This window comes from Pteropus alecto, unplaced genomic scaffold, assembly GCF_000325575.1.
Source record: "Pteropus alecto unplaced genomic scaffold, ASM32557v1 scaffold265, whole genome shotgun sequence".
Classification (NCBI taxonomy): Eukaryota; Metazoa; Chordata; class Mammalia; order Chiroptera; family Pteropodidae; genus Pteropus; species Pteropus alecto.
In genome coordinates, this window is record NW_006436668.1 from 297,151 (window position 1) to 316,853 (window position 19,703).

Consider the following 19,703-nt stretch of genomic DNA (forward strand, 5'->3'; position numbering starts at 1 on the left):
GGCTCCTTAAATTATTATTATAGTCTTGGCTTCTTTTTTCTTGCCATTCCAATTGAGTGTCCTTGGCTTTTCATCTTCTATATAGATCATTTGATCCTCTTCTTTATTCGCTTTGTTTATCCCATTTAATATACTTCTCATCTCATAATGTGTTCTTCATTTATGACTGGTTCCCTTTTATACTTTTATACTTTCCATTTCCATTTTTATGTTTTTTTATCTCTTTGTTGAAGTTCTCACTGAATTTATTTACACTTCCCAAAAGTTCATTAAGCATCTTTGTAACCAGTGTTTTGAACTCTGCATCTGTTAGATTGCTTGACTTCATTTTTTCTGGATCTCTGTTCTGTTCTTTCCTATGGTTTCTGCTTCTTTGCTTTCCCATTTTGGCTGCCTTTCAGTGTCTGTTTCTGCCTACTAAGCAAAGCTCTTAAGTCTCCTGGTGTTATTAGTGCAGCTTTGTGTAGTAGGTGTCCAGTGGCACTGTCCTGAGAGAGGTTTAGCTGCAGGCCAAATTTAGCCCCAGCCTGCACCCCTCCAGGGCCACCTGTTAAGATTCAGCAAGCAATCCACATTGCTGTGCTTATAGTTGCCTCAAGAGGCCATGCCAGAAACTGAAGCCAGCTGCCACCAGTGTAAGTCTTGGAGTTGGCCCAGCAAGGAGCACCTTTGGATGTGGCTCATGGTGGGGCTGCGAGTTGGGGGAGGCAAAATTTCAGTAAATTCTCTGGGTTGAGCAACCTCCTTATCCAGTCCAATGTCTCAGCTATGGTGGCGCTGAGTCTGCACATTGGGAAGAGGGAAGGCTCAAGAGAGGAACAATGGATACCACGGCACTTTTGCAGGGGTAAGATCCTCATTTCAGGCCCTCACTCTGACAACTGAGTGTCCCCCTCTAAGTCTCTGGTGCAGCCAACCTGGCATTAGTTTCAGAGCAAGCAGAGCCATCACCATGAAAGTCTGCTCACAGACATGGCCCTTTTAAGAGGCATCTGCAGCTGCTGGCTGCTGCTGCTATGGCCTCTGTCCCACTCAGCAGCTCAGGACCAGGCAGCCTCGCATCCTCACCCTGTCCTACCTCCTCCTATTGCCGGGTGAGTTCTTATTTCTCTCCCTAGTTGTAGGGCTTATTCCTCTAGCTCCCAGTTGACTTTCCTTGCTGTTTGCTCCTTATTTCTGTCACAATTTTGATTTGGTTGCAAGAGGAATAAACAAAGCCTCTATCATCTATGCCATTTTTTTTTCACTCTCTTGTTGTATGTTTTGATTATTGATGAGTCTCCATTATTTCATTCACATTTTAATTTTTTCATTATTGGTTCTTGTATGTTATTAGAAATTTACTCATTGTGTTCTAAGTTATGTAAACTTTTCATGTGACATTGTTTATACTAATCTCTTAAAATTGTTTAAAAATTTTCTGTATCATCAGTTATATTAGTCCCTGTTTGATTTCTGATGTATTTCAATCTTCTCACTTTTCTTAGTGTACTTAGGGGTTTGCAACTTTGTTAACATACTCAAAAAAAAAAAAAAAACCCCAAAACCTTAGTTTATTGATGTTTATATCGATTTTCTAGTCTCTCTTTTATCTTTGCTCTACTCTTTATTTCCTTCTTCTATAGAAATGTGGTTTAGTTTATCCTGTTTTTATTTGAGGTGTAAAAGTTGATTTCTGATTTGAGATTGTTCTTTTTAGTAAATACCACTTAGCGCCCCTTAGTGCTGCTATCACTACATCCTGTACACTTTAGTCTGTTGTGTTTTTATTGTTATTTTTATCCGTATTTTAAAAAAATTCTCGTGTTATTCCTGTGAAGTATTGGTTAAGAAGACTTGTTTACGTTCCACATTTTGTGGATTTTTCTGTTTTTCTTCTGTTATTTATTTCTAGTGTCATTTTCTTGTGATTAGAGAAGATACTTTAGGATTGCAATTTGTAAACAGTTTTTCACTTTTCTTTTGTGGCTAACATGTGGTTGTTCATGGAGAATGTTTTATATGTGCTTGAGAAAAATGTGTTTTCATATGTGTTCGGTGAAGTGTTCTGTACACTCATCCTTCGATTTACACGAATTATTTGCTCCATGCATCTTTTTAAGGGAAAGAAAATCACATAAAAAGAGTCTACCAGTATGAAAAAGAATACTAAAGAAATAGGCCATTATGAGTCATAAAAATAATTATTTCACATATTTTCAAAAAAAAAAAAACTAATGAAAATTCAGCAAAAACAGTCCATTTTACTTGCTGTCGGTGTCTGTACTGTAATCTAAAGCAATCAACTTTCTCTTTTTAATTGGCACAAAGTCATTGTCATCATCGCTCTAAATATTTGGAAATACTACTTTGGAAATATTACATTATTTATGTTTATGTTTTTGGATGATGTTTTTCAAACTCCATCTTTTGCTAAGTTTTCATAAATTCTTCAATATTTACTACAACATTTTTAAAAGTCTTCAAAATTTTAAGGCTCATTGGATGTTTGGATCAATATCTAGAATTGCAGTTCCCAGTTTTGTGGCCAATTGAAGAGCTTTGTAAATAATTTCTGCAGTGAATGAAACTGGTTCAAGGTTACTGCCATATTTACTGGCAGGATGGGCTTCAGATATTAAGTGAATTAATTTATTATCAGTTAATTCGTGATCACCAGTAATTCATTATTATTATCTACATTCAAATTGTCAGAGCCTTCTTGAAAATATTTTAATAAATTAATAATGGCAGTTAATTCCTCTTCAGTTGTTGGAACCATATTTCCTGGTACAACCACTTCTGGCCATATTGCTTTCCAGTAAGCATTTAAAGTTGACAGCTTTATATCACTTAAAGCTAAAGCAATATTCTTGATACAACTTAAAATTGTGTATTTATTCCAGTCTTCTGTGATTCATTTTCTTCACAGTGATTCATTATCTTCAAGTTTATTTAAAATGCCATTAAAACTCCATTTAATATAATTAATCTTAAAGGTAGAAATAATGCCTAATCTAAAGATTGGATCAGGGAAGTTGTATTGGGTGGCAAATATCCAACTTTTATACTTGGATGTTCTAAATTGTGTCAATGACCAGGTACATTATCTAAAAGTAAAAGTATTTTAAAAGGAAGACATTTTTCCTTCATATAATTTTAGCTTCCGCAGCAAAACATTTGTAAAACCAATCCTGAAAAACATCAGTAGTCACCCATGCTTTTTTAATTACCATCCAATGAACAGGAAGATCATTAATAATTGTGTATTCGTAAGTATTAGTTCTTTGTACATCAGTGAGTTAAGCCGTTGTTTTTTAGAAAGGGTAGTCACCAATAATGGAAATGAAAAAGAAAGAACTCCATAAAATGAGACCACATAAATGGGAGGAATGTTTACCGTGTATAAAAAACTTGCCTGAAAAAAATAACACGTAAATTGAGGGACAGGTGTATATATCTGTTAGACTCCATAGCTCTATGGGGTTGTCAAGTGTTCTGTTTTCTTATGGATCTTGTATTTGGTTGTTGTATCCATGACTACAACTGAACTAATGAGATCTTACACATTTACTGTACTGGTGCCTATTTCTACTTGCATTTCTGTCAATATTTACCTCATATATTTGGGATCTCTAATGTTATATGCACCTCTATTTATAATTGTTAGAACCTGTTGGTGAATGCTTTGGAAGAGCCCCTTTTACGTTATATGTCCTTTGCCTGTTGTCAGTTTTTGTCTTATAGTCTGTTTTATCTCATAGAATATAGCTACCCCAGCGCTCTCTAGGATATGGTTCACATGGACTGTCTCATTTCCTTCTATTATTAGTCAATCTCTATCCTTCGATCTGTGAATTTTCACAGTTGCACCTCTTTGACTCTATCTCACTCAATCTGTTTTTTCCTTCTCTTCTCTTTCTGGTGTGTGCTGAGGCAGGAGCACTGGTCAGCCAAAGTGATTTTACCAAAAATGCATCTACTGTTTTCTGCTAATCAGAATGTTTGACAAAATGTTCCTGGTTAATGACAGGTTTTTCTTGAATTTCATATTTGTTCTGATTTTCAATTACTTAAGAATTTTTCAAGTGTCCACTAATGTGATAATTTTAAAAATCTTAATCTATTAAATTAATATATAAACTAATAATTCCTACAGTCTTATATATTTTTATCAGTGGAATAAACCAATACACTATCTGGCTTTTGTTAAAGCCTGTATATAAATGTAAATGGATAAAATTGAATTTTTTATTTCAAAAAGTATTTTATAAAAACCAACATTACGGACACATAACTTGCTCAAAAATACCTGGCGTGGATCTGTCAAAACATTCCACCTGAATTGATTTTACACATCTCTCCGCATTCTGAGTGAAGATAAGAACTGTCACTGTTTCCCCTTGCTGAAATGTGTTTCCTTTCAGGGACTATTGTCACTCAACGATGTGTTCATAGAATTCCCTCAGGAGGAGTGGGAATACCTGGCCCCCACTCAGCGGGCCTTGTACAGGGAGGTGATGTTGGACAGCTACTGGAGCCTGTTCTTCCTGGGTGAGGATGACTTCCTTCAAGAGTCAAGATCTGCCCTTAGCATCTCTTCCTTTTCCCTGGGTGCTTCTTGAGAGCACCTGCCTTGTGTGACTGAGATCGAAGCTTCATTTACTAGGACATGAAAAGGCTTCATAAGGTGGCATCAGGACTTCAACCTCACCCTTTTGCAGATGATCTGCCCACTTTGTGATACTTAAGGGGCCATTCAAGAGCTTAGCTGTTTATAAAGCCCTGTGGCAAACTTAAAATATCTACTTCTTTGTTTTCTATTCCCACATATTGATTGAGTAGTTTTTGGACACAAGCTTGGTATCTGTGTATGATACTAGTCCCTACGCACAGAAGGAGGCGAGGAGTCGATGGATTTATGAACTATGTTTCTTGAGCCACCTGTACTACTATCATTCCTCAGTTGACCAGAGATCAGGGATTCTGGCAGAACTACAGGTCTTCATGCTGCTTTCTTCTTATGTGCAGGAATTTCTGTTCCTGATCTGTATATTGTCTCCATTTTGGAGCAAGGGAAAGCACTCTGGACTCTGGAGAGCGAGTTGAAAATGGCACAAAAACCAAATCGGTGGGAACATGTCAAAGGTGTGAACACAGGTAAGAGCTCGGAAAGGGAGAGAGGAGGCTGCAGCCTTCATAGTGTTTGCAAACTCGTCCCAAGCAAGAAAGTTGTGTGGGCAAACAGAATTTTATTTCTAGGGAATCCTCAAGGGAAAAATTTTCTTTTCTGCAACTTACTTCTCTACCCTTTAATGTGTAAAATTTGTCTTTTCACCTTCAGTGTGGCTGCAGTTCCAACAGAGACTAAGGCAGAGTCTGTTGTGATCACAACACTCTTTTATGTGGCCCTGTGACGTCTTTGGTTCCTTGACTTGCGCATGGGGTGGTCTGTCTCAGATGGTCTCTGTGTCCCTGGTCTCTCCTTCTGGACTGGGTTCCATCAGATGCTTAATTTTCAGTCCATACAGAGCAGAGCTGACATCTTGTAGTCCTGCCTTTTGGACCCATCTTGGTGCCATTGCTGTTTCCAATGATTGGAAGGCCTGATCAGAAGAAAGGATGCACTGTCTGTCCGTTCATTCCATCAGGCACCCTAGGAACTGTATGGGGCTCTCTCCTGCCCTGTCCACCTGTTCCAGTCCCTCAGCTATTTCTTCTATTCTGCTTTTGCTTACATTTCAGAGGTATGTGTCTCAGGCAGGTGGGTAAGATCTTCTGTAACTGTTATTAGTTAACCTCTAGAGATAGTGGTTGGAGAGAGTGTCTCTTCAGTCCCCAGTTCTACATGGGGAGTGCATTTCCATCCTCCAGGCTCATAGCATGGTGTCTGTGATGGCATGCATGGTCCCCTCATGATCCTGCAGCGTCTGACCCCATTCCTTAGACTTCTGTCTCTGCGCCATGCTACCTCACCTCGGAATATAGACTCTTCGAGATTCATATTCTTTGTAATTCGTGTGGTTTCCCTCTGAACCTTGCCCATGAACTACACATTGCTGGGGTCTATACTTCACAGTCTTTTGCTGGTGTCATTCATTTTTAGGGAATGGATAACCCCTGGTGTACTCTCTTATGGAGAGAATGCCCTTGGTCATGGAAAAATTAAATAGAGATAAGTTGAATCATGTGTTGCAGTATTATCCCGCTAGTCACAGAAGTAGCTCTTGGAGCTGCTTGATAGAGCAGTTAGCATGTCCCAGGACACCGACATAGAGAGTGTCATGACAGCTGGACCGATAAGTGTTTTCAGTTTTTTTTTTTTTTTCCAGTTGTGGAGTGTCAGTAAGCATCTTTCTGGAACACTGTGATCATGTGGATCACATGCACACATGTGTTAAACAAAGTAGAATTTCTCCTGGGAGAACAAGTTCACAGCCTCCTGTCCTTGAGACTACTGATTAAACTGTCGTTCATGTCACAGTTCTCATCTCCCATGTGTGCTGCTATGCACACTGCCTCAGCAGGTACAGTTTTGAAGAGTCTTGTTGAGGGACCTTAGGAAGTTGAATGGTGCCTCAGTGAGGTCTACCATCATTTGTTTTTGTTTTTGTTTAAGGCACCACTTTTTTCATCTCATTGATTCTAATGCATTATTAAATAAACTTGCAATGTGTAGGAGAATGAAATTGGTAAAGGACATTGTTTGATATATATGACAGTATTTTTTTTTAATGTGGTGGATACTGCTCACTAGCCATTTTCTCTAAATCCTAACCTTATTCCACAATGTTTTGAAAAGGTAGTTTCTTCTACTTTTTGCTTAATTTAGTACCTCACATTAAGTTACTATTTTGCCATATGAACTTATTACAGGTCTTAAATTGAGAATATCCAGTACCTTAAGACTATTTTTCAGGTCACTTTGTTAATCTCAAACATACCATTAAGTTGATTCATCAGTTATATGAGTCGTTTTTTTTTATAGAATGTTTTCAGTTTTCTATCTAGAATTTGTTGAGTTTTGTGTAAATTTTACTGCATTTTCACTATTTGGTGTAAGTGTTCTTTTCTGATAATTTTTTGCCCTGTCATGAACCATCATGTTTACTTTGGTACACTGAATTAATACTTAATTTTTTCATTGTATTTTCCAGGAAACTTAGCTAATTTTTTGCAGCTTAAAGAATTCTCCACTATTTTTTGTAGCCTTGTAATTTCTGCAAAATTTGTAAAGTCTGGGAATTGCATTCTTGAGTAAACAAATGAAGACTGTTCTGTTCCCTTCTTTCTTTCCATTTGAACTATATATACAGTGCACCTGGGCCCTGTTGTCCTCCCCCAGGTTCTCTCCTGTTGTTTTGGGGCTTTTATTTGCTGTGTATATTGCTGACCACATGTCTACACATTGACCTGGTGTCATTACTTCCTGAAGATGTTTCTGCAGGTAACTGCTGCTACTTCCAGGGCCCTTAACTATGAGTCCTTCCACTTTGTAGGTCATTTACTTCTTTTCTCCAGAAGATACTTAGTTTTCCTATTGGTAATTAGGGAGTGGGACTAGTGAATTTGGAATAAGTTCCCCTTAACTCTCATTGATTCATAATCGCAATTGTGTGTCTACTGATACCTACAGTGGGAGCTCTCTGACTTCATGTCTGTCTTTTTATTGTCATATAACTTATATTATTTTACATAATTTGTTTTTAAAGGGTTAACTGCACCGTATTTAGTTGTCATTATTGTCATTAGAATGCAGATTCAACTGATGACCATGAGTATTTAAAATCACTTTTCTTCCTATTTTCCTCTACTTTTAGCACCTGACAAATAGCATTCTTATTTCTGTGTCTAGCAATTTGACTATTTTATGTACTTCCTAGAAATAAAATTATGTAGTATTTGTCTTATTTGTGACTGGTTAATTTCACTTAGCATAATGTCCTCAATTATTCACATTGTAGCAAATGACTGGATAACCATCTTATTTTACAGGCTGAATCATATCCATTGTATATATTTATGACATTTTGTTTGTGCAGTCATCTCAGTGGGCATGTGGGTTGTTTCTACCTCTGGGCTGTTGTGAATAATGCTTCGTGAACACTACGATGCCAACATCTCTTCAAGATCCTGTTGTTATTTTTTTGTATATGTCTTCACATGTGGAGTTGTTGGGTCACACGGTGTATCCATCTGTTTTCACTCCTTTAACGGAGAACGCAAGTGGGTGGCCTATTAACAGCAGGAAATTATTTCGTTCAGTTCCAAGGCTGGAAGTCTGAGGTCAGGTTGGAAGGAGGCTCTACTCCCAGTTGCAGATGGCTGACTTCTCCTTGCCCCTTCACAGGGCAGAAAGAGGGCTGGTCTCTGGTCTCTCAAGAGGACACCGATGCTCCAAAAAAAAATCCACCTTCATGGCTCAGTTACCTCCGACAGGCTCACTGTTGACATTTGGAGGATTTCAGTATCAAATTTTAGTGGGAAGCCCGCATTCAGTGTATAGCAGATAGTAATTCAGTGTTTAATTTTCAAGTACCTGATCTACTGAGTTCAGTAGCAGCTACAGCATTTTACCTTCCCAACAGTCATGCATAAGAATTCCCATTATTTGCATTCTTTCCAACACTTGTTATTTACTGCTTTTTTGGTAGTAACTGTTGTAATGGGTGTGAGGTGATATCGAGGTTGAGATGTGCATTTCCTAATGATTCGTGATACTGATCATCTCTTTATTTGTATATCACCTCTAGAGAAATATCTGCTCCCTTCCTTCACCTACTGTTTAATCGGGACTTATGGGGTGTTGTTTGTGTTAAATGTGGAAGTTTATGATACTATGATTTATGATAAGAAAGACATATGTGGTCTTTGCACCTATTTCTGACCCAGGCTCCACAGGCTTGGAATTTCCTGACTGATAAGAGCAATGGGGGATCTCTTGTTATAACACGTGTTCTCTTATCCTCAGTTCCTGTGGTCTCTTTAGGGCTTAAAGGTGAGATGGGAGTCTTATTCATAACCAGCCCCTTTCAGTCACAGCTAGGTATATGTTAGGTGACTTTTGGAAATCCCCAATGATGAGACACTAGTTGTCAGGAGAACCAATAATAAAATTAGAGATTTGGAACTTATAGTCCCATCCCCTGACCACTCGGGAGGGCAGAAAGACCAGAGATCGAGTTTCATCACTAATGGCCAGTGATTTAATCAGTCGCTCCTATGTAATGAGACTTCCCTAAATAGTCAAAAGGACAGTGGTGTGCTAGGAGGGGCTTGAAAACTTCCTACCCTTCCCCCATAGGTTGCACAATGCATGTCTTTATCTGCCTTTTGTTGCCTTTATCTGTAAAATGTCATGTGATATGTATGATTTCCAAATATTTTCTTTTTCATGAATCAAATCAGCTTTTCACTTGATTGTGTTTTTTAATTCACAGCAGTCTGTAATTTTGATGTAGTTCAATTTGTCTGTATTAACTTTCATTACCTGTGCTTTTGGTGTCATATCTGATCAATTATTGTTGAATCCAACATAAGTTATCCTCCTATGTTTTCTTCTAGGATTTTTATAGCTTTTGGTCTTATGTTTTGTTGTTTGTTTCATTTTTTGTTAATTTTTGCATGTGCTGCAAAACAGAGATCCCCAGCTTTCAGGCCGCAGACCGGTACTGGTCTGTGGCCTGTTAGGAACTAGGCCACACAGTAGGAGGTGAGTGGCGGGCCACTGAGCAAGGATTCTTCTGTATTTACAGCCACTCTCCAGCATGAGTATCACCACCTCAGCTCCACCTCAGACATCAGGCACTAGATTCTCAGAAGCACCGGTTCCCGGTGCCAAAAAGGTTGGGGACTATGGTGTAAAGAATTGTTTTAAATTCTTTTTCTTATTTATATTTTGTTTTCTCAACATCTTTGGTTTTTCAGCAATTTGATGTTAGCTGTGGGCTTGTTATATGGGTTCTATTTTATGTTGAGGGACTTGATTTCTCTTTTTCGTTCATTGAGGGTTCTTTTTTTTTTATCACAAAAGGCTAACCTTTCTCAAAAGTAAGCGGCATCAGTTGAGGTGATCATGTGTTGCTGTTTGTTTGTTTGTTTGTTTGTTTTTTAAATTTATACTTTTACTGTGCAGTATTACATCGAATGATTTCTCCTGTGTGGAAACATCCTTGCATTCCAAGGACATATCTCCCTTAGTCATGGTGAATAAGCTTTTCATTGTGTTTAAATTGGTTTATGTTTTCACTCATAATTTGTTCATCAGGATTCATGTGGGTTCCTATATTGTCTTCTTGCTTTGCTATTAGGACAATTCTGGTTTTTTGGAATGAGTTTGGAAGGGTTCCCTCCTCTACCATTTTTTGGGAGCTGTTTGATGAAGATTGGTGTTAGCTCTTTTTGAAAGTTGGGTACAATTTTGCAGTGACATTTTTTGTTTTGTTTTGTTTTGACTGAATGTTTTTCGATTAGTTATTTAATCTTCTTATGAGTTATAGGCATGTTCAGATTTTTTACTTCTTTATGATTCACCTTTGGTATGTGATGACTCAGAAACTATAAGTCTGCTGGCTGTGCAAAACTATTATAGTGATTATTATAGTGACTGCTTAATTAGTTGTCTTATGTTCCCAGAAATACTTATTTTTGAGATCCTGATATTTGTTATAAGGCTTTGGGATCTGTACTGCCTGGGTGGGCAGACATGGTTCAGAACATGTTGCCTAAGTCCATAAGTCCAGGTTCCAATTTTGTTTCTGTCACTGTCTATATAAATGAGGGTTACATACATAAATCCTATGAGTCTACTGCCATTATTTGAAAGTATATTGATAATTTTCCACAAGGCTTCTTAAAACACCTTAGTGCTGTTAGATGGCTTAGGATTTTGCATGTTTTCTGATGATACATAAGTTATTTTTGTTTAATAAATCAACTTTCTGGCATTTTCATTATGAGATATCCTATTGTCTGCATCGTATCCTATATTTTTATTTTGTAACATCTTCCCTCACCTTAATCAATTTTCAAAGTACAGACTCTATATTACATGTATTAGGGGCCAATGACCTGCAGAGTAGAGAGCTCTGTATACATAGGGACTTGTTCTATGGATCGGCTGTTATATAGCAGTCATTTAATCCCAACAGTGAGTTTTGGCTTCTTTCTAATATTCTTCTTTATAATGTTGTGTATTTTCTTGATCTGATATTGAGAAGTCAGTGATACCCATGTAGTTTCCAGTTCTCATATGTGTGCTTTTTCTAGAACAGTAGTTCTTTCTTCATTCTTAACGAGGAATGTTTATAGTTTGAGAGAGTTCAATTTCTGTAATATGGTGATCTGTTATTTACTATTGTTTTTTTCCTGTGTTCTTAGAAACCTTTTTGAATTAACTTTTATTGTGATATACAAATGGTCTTTCAGCATCTATTATGCAATACAACTAACATGCACCACTTGTTGATGTTCTCAAATGCCTGTTCTTTGTGGGTACAGATAGTTTTATAAGATATTTTAAAAAGTACTTTGTTTTTTAAAAGATGTTTTATTGACATTTTAATTTTCTCAATGATATATCTGTTGTATAATTTTAGACTGCTCTGTAGATTATTTTTTAGATTATGTTATTTTGAATTATTTACCATTACAATATATTGTCTACGCTATAGCATTTATGGTCAGTAAGTGTATAAAAATATTTTTTTCCTTGGTTATGAGATAGCAATATGGTTACTTACAAATGTTATGGATTTTGGAGTCATAGTAAAATTATATTTTCTTGATAGCTATAATAAGTTTGCATGATATGTTTTTATCTTAGGGTGTCTGAAACTAGACCACCCTTACGTTTATTTGAATTCCATGTGATGACTATTTTATTGTAACGAATCCTGTTTCTTTATTGTTTTAGAAGTTTGAGGGTCATGTTGGGAACTTTTATAATTGTGTTCAGTATAACTTTATTTTTGGTGTAATATTAGATTTCAACATGAAACATTTATTTAGAGGTGTATTAATAGGATAATTTTTTTGTGTGGATATCTATCTTTCATATGTGATCAAGAAATTAAAACCGCAAAATTCAGTAATACAGGGGGAGTATTCCAAACAGTGATGTTTGGAAGATGTGAAAGCCATGTAATCAAAGATATTTACTTCAGGGAAATCTGGAAACATATGCATGATTTTGCTCATCAGCAGAGAGATGATGAAAGAAATGCCTATAATAGATAACAAATGTCTCACTGATAGAAAAGGTAAACATGGCAGAGATCCTACCGGAAACAAGCCTATTAAAAACAGTCTTGAACTAAGGTTTCAGTCACATCAGGCTGATATGGAGATATTCCAGACTGCAGAAAAAATTGATGAATGTAATCCAGCCAAGAAGTCTTTCAACAACACTTTCTCCATTTCTTCACTCCTGAGAGCTTTTCCTTGTGTCCAAGCCAACAGTTCTATCTATGAAAATGATTCTAGGCATCCTTCAGTACTGACAAAAGACATGAAAGCAATCAGGAAACATTCTTACAAATGTACTGAGTCTGGCAAACAGTTTAGTGTACACTCAGACCTAACTAGTCATCAGAAATCCATACTGGAGAGAAACTTTACAAATGTAATGAGTGTGGCAAGGTCTTTAGTCAGAAAGTAACACTCAGCATCAGAGAGTACATACGGGAGAGAAACCTTATAAGTGTAAAGATTTTCAGTACCAAATCAAGTCATATAAGTCATAAAATTGTTCATAATGGAGAAAGACCTTACGAATGTAATGAGCGTGCAAGGTCTTTAGTGCTTGTTCTACCCTAAATAGCCATCAGTTCATTCATACTGGAGAGAGACCTTACAAATGTAATAAGTGTGGCAAGAATTTTAGTCAGAAAGTAACATTTACTCAGCATCAGAGAATAAATACTGGAGAGAAACCTTACAAATGTAATGTGTGTGGCAATGTTTTCAGTAGCAAATCAAATCATTCATGTCATCAAATCGTTCATACCGGCGACAGACCTAACAAATGTAATGAGTGTGACAAGGTCTTTTGTGCCCATTTACACTTGACTAGACATCAGGTTATCCATAGTGGAGTGAAACCTTACGAATGACTGTGGCAAGGTCTTTAGTGAACATTCATATCTAACTAGACATCAGGTTATCCATGGGAGAGTGAAACATTACATATAATGATGACAGGCGTAAGGCTTTCGTAACATCACACCTGTGATTCATCAGAGAATCCATACTGGGGATAAACCGCACAAGTACAATGAATCAGGCAGAGCCTTTATTTGGTGTTTATGCCTATCTAATCACCAGGTAATCCATACTAAAGAGAAGCATTAACATGTAATGAGTATGGCAAAGCCTTTAGCATGCATTCACACCTGACTACACATCAGGTAACCCATAATGGGGAGAAAACTTATAAATATGAGAGTGGTAAACTCTTTAGTCATAGTTTACACCATGCAAGACATCTGAAAATATATGCTAGAGAAAAAATCCTTAAAAATGTATTCAGTGTGGCAAATCCTCCAGCGTGAGTTCAAGCCTGTTGCCATTAGATATTCCATACTGGTGAGAAGCCTTAGGAATGTAGTGGATGTGGCAAGGCTTTTAGGTATTGTCTTAAACTCAGGATTCACCAAATAGTTTATATTTGCGAATGCACGAATATGGCCAAATTTATCATTACAGCTCACTCTTTACTAGCTATAAGAATATACATCCTGGAGAGACCACAGGATTAATGTGTAGCAAGGTGTTACCCAAAGATAAACAGTTGTAAAACATTGGAGTGATTTCTTACAGTTGCAATGAGTGTAGGAAAGCCATTAGAGTTCAAGTATTATGCCAGAACAGTGTATCCTCAGGATTCACTCAAGAATTCACTCAAATTTAATGAATGTAGAAAAAATTTGACCAATGCTCATAACCTACCACATAGTCAAGAATCTATACTAGAAATAACTGTTTCCAGTTCTCTGAGATTAACCTAAGACATTAAATCTCAGGACATGTTAAATATCAAAGGAACAAGAACATGTACAAACAGGTCGTTATCTTTAGTGTTCATAATATTTAGTTGCCTTTTCTTGAAAAGACTACATGACTTTGAGTTTTGACCTGATGTCCAAAGTCTATTGAACTTATGCCTTCCTTCCAGGCCTTTCGTGCTGTTCTCTGGAAAGCAGTCAATATGATGAAAGAGCCTACTTCATGGATCATGGGTCATATTTATATCCTCTGGCAAAACAAGGACACTAAATATCAACTTCATTATTTTATGAATTAGCATCAAGGAAGGCAGAGATTAATGAAAAACTAGGTCTAAGTCTTCATACTTAGTAGGCGCAGGTTGCCCATCTCTGGACAGGCCATGGTTGGTCATAGGAAAGAATGCTCCACCAGCAGACTATGAAACAGAGCAGGTCTGGACACGAAGAGCCTAGGCCTGTCATTGAAGGAGAGAGAGGTGATGACATGGTAGAAGTAGTTCAGAGTGGTGACTTTCTCCATAAAATGGCTGTAACTTTTATATCAAAGATTAATGGAATATTTGTCTTGGCAGTTATAGAGAGAGCAGGTACCTGAGAGGAAAGCTTATTCAAAAGAACCAGAATAGTATGTGCATGTGCATGGTTCTCACCGAAGTGCTGGCAATATGTTTTGCCAGGTTCATTGGGATTATATTTTAGGGCACATGTTATTAATGAATAAAATTTAATTATTTTTTCATAACCCTGAATCATGTTTCTTGTACCAATACTGTTTTATCCCACCTCCATAGTGTACTTCATAACAGAAACCAGCAATGCACCTTTGGGCTCTCAAGGTCAAAGGAATCTATAACAATTTTATTTTATTATGAGATCAAAGCACATGCAAGTTAGCAGTTATATACTTACCATGTGCCCTTGGGTTATTCTCTCCACACTCTTCCCCATGACATTTATGAGGCTGTTATCAAAATATCTTACCCAGAAGTGGGATGGCTGCATCATAGGATAATTCTACTTTTAATTTTTGAGAATCACCAGTTTTTCATACAGTTTGCTCCAATTTACATTTCATTTGACTATATAAGGGTTAATTTCTAAACACTGGTTCAACACTTTTTTTTTTTGTAGATAATGGTCTTCCTATTTGGTGCGAAGTGCTATCTTCATGTGTGTGTGTGTGTGTGTGTGTGTGTGTGTGTGTGTGTGTGTGTGTGTTTAAGTAGCAGATATAAATATTAATATTTGGGGGTGAATGGAAAAAACAACTAGAAAGACACATGGACCTAAGAACAGATATTTCAGAGAAGCAGAAGTCTGAACATGACTTTTTTTAAAGAGTAGTTTGAGGTTCACAGCAATATTGAATAGAAGTCACAGAGTTCCCATATGCCTTCTGTCTCCATATGGATAACCTCCTCCTTCTCTATGTCCCCCACCGGAGTGGTGCATTTGTTACATACATGTACCTTTGGTTACATGTCATCCCCCAAAGCTTATAGTTTCCTTTAGGGTTTGAGTTGGGTTGTTCATACCATGGGTATGGACAAAGTTACGGTAACATGAATTCACTACTATACAAATTAGTTTCACACTTCTGAATATTCTCTGTACTCTGCTTACTCATCCCTCTTCTAAACCCTAGCAACCAGTGAACTTTTTATTATCTCCATTATTTTACCTTTTCAGAATGTCAAATAGTTGGAGTCATACAGTATATAGCCTTTTCAGATTGGCTTTCACTTAATATGAGAAAAATACTAGAGAGAAGGTTTACAGATGTAAAGAATGTGGCAAATACTTTAATTGGCATTCACATCTTATTCAACATGAGGGAATTCACACTGGAAAGAAACCTTACAAATGTAGAAAATATGACAAAGCCTTTAATCAGTGTTCAACTCTAACTGACCATGAGAGAATTCATAATGGAGAGAAACTTTAAGACTGTGAAAAATGTGAGAAATCCTGTATTTGGACCTACAGCTTCATCCCATATCAGAGCACGCTTACCTGGGAGAAATTCTACATTCCTAGTACATGATGAAAGACCTTTCTCCAAACTATACACTTCAGAAAACCTACAGAATTCATGTTGTAAAGTGACTTTAAAGATATAAAAATATATGTGAGGAAGTACTTAAAATCACATCTGAAATATTACAGAATTGACAAAAAGTAGTAAGTCAAGAAAACTTTTTAGATATCTAAATCAGAATACTTGTAGAGAATAAGCAAATGTTAAAAACCTTAGAAAATTTCCTTGTTAATATGCTTCATAGTATCAAGAGGATGGATATTTGGACAGGTATAATTACCTATAATGTGTCTTTATATATTGACAGTAATTGAGATTTATTGATAAGTAAATATGTGATTCCACTGTCAAAACATTTGGTTTGTTTTTACTCTTAGTGTGTTGTACATCATGGGGCTGATTATGATGCTTTAGAAACTGAGAGACCTTGTATATTAGGTGGTATCCCCTCAGATCTACTTTTCCCTTGAAGACAGAGGGCACTGTAAAGTATGATATGTGAAGAAAGTCAAAGTAGAGATAATATTCATGCTGGACTTAGAACATCGATGGAAATCACCATGACGTAGGTATTCAAGTCATTTTTTACAGCAATGTAAGACAGGAGCATTCTGAATTTTAACTGGCTTTACCAATTGCTCTCTAAGAAAAACAAGGTGGCAGTTCATTAAAATTCTCATGTGTTTTTGTAGTAGCCATGGTTAGAGTCATGAGTACTATATAATGTGTTTCAATTAAAGAAGTCTTTAGAGATAGATGGGAAAGAATAGAGAATTCATTTTTAAGAGCATAAAATTATTGTACATCCTTGTTTACTAAACAATGAGCCTCAGTCTTGAAAATCATAGAAAAACACCACTATTATACCAGAAAAACCTGAATGCTTCTTGATTGGTTGTAAATTGTGAATTGCAAAAGCTCATACATTGCTTTTGTCATGCTTCACATAGACTATTTGTGAACTTCATATATTTTTATTAATAAAGCTAAATAAATTTGAATATGTTCACTGATGTTTAATGAAGTGTTATTCTGCTGTTAACTTATCCCACCTTATTCAAGGTTGTAGGTAAAAAATACTATTTGGTAGTGCACTCGAATCACTTATAGCAAGTTTTTTCTTCATAATTTATATTATATATTTTTCTTTTATTGTTCCTACTGGGACATTCTGGTTTATCATGAGTTGATAGAGGAGTGTTTTTTATAGTTTAGCTAAACTACTTCATGATATTATTGCCCTGGTATTTATTTAAAATGGACTATTCCAATTTAATAAAATGCGCAAGATTTCACACATTAGATTCCATTTTACGTAACAATCTTAAAATAAAAATCTAATGTCCTTCTAATAGTTTTACTTTATGCACGTATTAATAAATTGGCGTGTATGTGATCTGAAACTAGTAATTTATTCTTCTACATAATTTTATTACATAATAGTGATTCATGTCTTAGTTTATAGAACACTATATTTAATAATTCCTGTGATAAGTGATATTAAATTTTATTCCTGACACAAAAGCAAATGAATCTTTCTGTTCTTATTTGTTTATTTATTTATTGGTTACATTGGTTAATGAAACCCAATAAGTTTCAGTTGTACACTTTAACAGTAAAGCATATATAGATATAGATAGATATATTTATAGGTCCCTGAGTTTAGATAGATAGATAGATAGATAGATAGATAGATAGATAGATTTATATTGTGTGTCCCATAGTTAGATTTCTTTCTCTCACCACATGTTTGACCTTTTTACCCTGTCTACCTCCCCGCTCTCCTGTTCCCCCTGTCATCTGATAAGCAATAGTCTATTGTCCATGTCCATGAGTCTTTTTGTTTGCCCTGTTTATTTGTTGTTTTAGGTTTATATTCCACATATAAGTGATATCATGTGGTATTCAACTTTTCTGTCTGGCTTATTTTGCTTACCATGATTATCTCAAAGTCCATCCATGTTGTCACAAGTGGCAATATTTCATCTCTTCTTATGACTAAGTAATATTCCATTGTATATATGTATCACAACTTCTTTAAGCAATCATCTATCATAGACCACTTCAGTTGTTTCCATGTCCTAGCCACTGTGAATAATGCTGCTATGAATATCTTCTCAGATATGGGTTTTCAGTCTTTGCAGTAAATACCCAGTAGAGACATTGCTGGATCATATGGTAGATCAATTCTTAGTTTTTCGAGGAACCTCCATACTGTTTTCCATAGTGCCTGTACCAATTTGCAGTCCTACTGGCAGTGAATGATGGCTTCTTTTTCTCTGCATCCTCTCCAACATTTGTTATTACTTGTCCTGTTGATTATAGCTATTCTAACAGGTGTGAGTTGGTATCTCATCATGATTTTGATTTGCATTTCCCTAACAGCTAGCAATGTTGAGCATCTTTTCAAATATTTGTCAGCCATTTGTATGTCCTCTAGGGAGAAGATTCTGTTCAGGTTCTCTGCCCATTGTTTGATTGGATCATTTGTTTTTTGTTGTTATTGAGCTATATGAGTTCCTAGTATATTGGATATTAGGCCTTTATCAGAAGCATTGCTTCCAAATATATTTTCCCATTTGGATAGTTGTCTGTTTACATTGTGTGGGGAGTCACTTATGGACATGTGAAATCGTATAACAAGGAACAAGGATATTTGTGTACTTGGCAACAATGTAAGAAGTTGAGATTGTAAAGCGCTGGGAAAAACCTGGGAGGTAACAGTTCACATAGCAATCACTGTAAATTCCTTGCAACAGTTTAGCAGAGAGTTCTGAGTTGTGAGAATCTCATTGTTCTACTAGATAAGTAATCTGGCTAACCTTGGTTCTTGACTACTGTCTTTCTTATTGTAATGTTATAAATAGTGTGTTCTAAATAAACTCGAGGACACAGCTTGAATCTGTGATCCCTCCTGCAATTCTATCTGTCTTCTTTCTTTTCCTCAGTCCATGCTCCCCCTTTCAGGTACCCTCAATTACTTTGTCGGCTGGCCTCTGACAAGTGGCGCCCGAACAGGGACCTGAAAATGGAGGATAACAGCTAGGACGTGCCGCAGAGTAAGGTGTGCGCACACGGAATCTGAGGGGCCTGAGTCCTGTAGGCGGCCAACTGTAAGTACGCAGGAGTATTTTAATATAGAAAATGAAACAGAAACTTAAAGAAGTAAAAATGGGCCAAGGAAATAGTCGACTGCTTTTTGTACATATGCTTAAAAATATGCTTAGAGTTAGAGGGGCCAAAGTGGGCCAGCAATAATTAACTAAGTTTTTGCAATTTGTAGAAGCATGTCCCTGGTTTCCGGAAGAAGGGACTGTAGATTTAGAAACCTGGAAAAGGGTAGGACAAAAGTTACAAGACTATTATGATGCCCATGGGCCAAGTAAAGTGCCAGTGGATACTTTTGGATTATGGACATTGATAAGGGATTGCTTAGATCCCAGGCACGAGAGAACTCAATGGCAGGAACAAGGCAAGGATGCTTTTACTGGCCCTGAGGCTCCACCTAATCCTGATATTGCACCCACTGCTCCACTGCCTCCTTTTACTTCCCTCTTTTTTGATGAGAATGAGGAATCTTTAGATCCAGGAGATACTGCTCGGTTAGAGGATGAGACAGCTAAATATCATGAGGAAGAAGAGGTTGAACAATTAAAACAGAAATTGGCTAATTTGTCTTT

General features: G+C 36.6%; 1 pseudogene; it reads left to right on the top strand.

Moving 5' to 3' along the window:
• Nucleotides 1-13,606, top strand: part of LOC102878151 — a 22,901-nt pseudogene extending 9,295 nt beyond the window's left edge.
• Nucleotides 13,607-19,703: the final 6,097 nt, after the last annotated feature.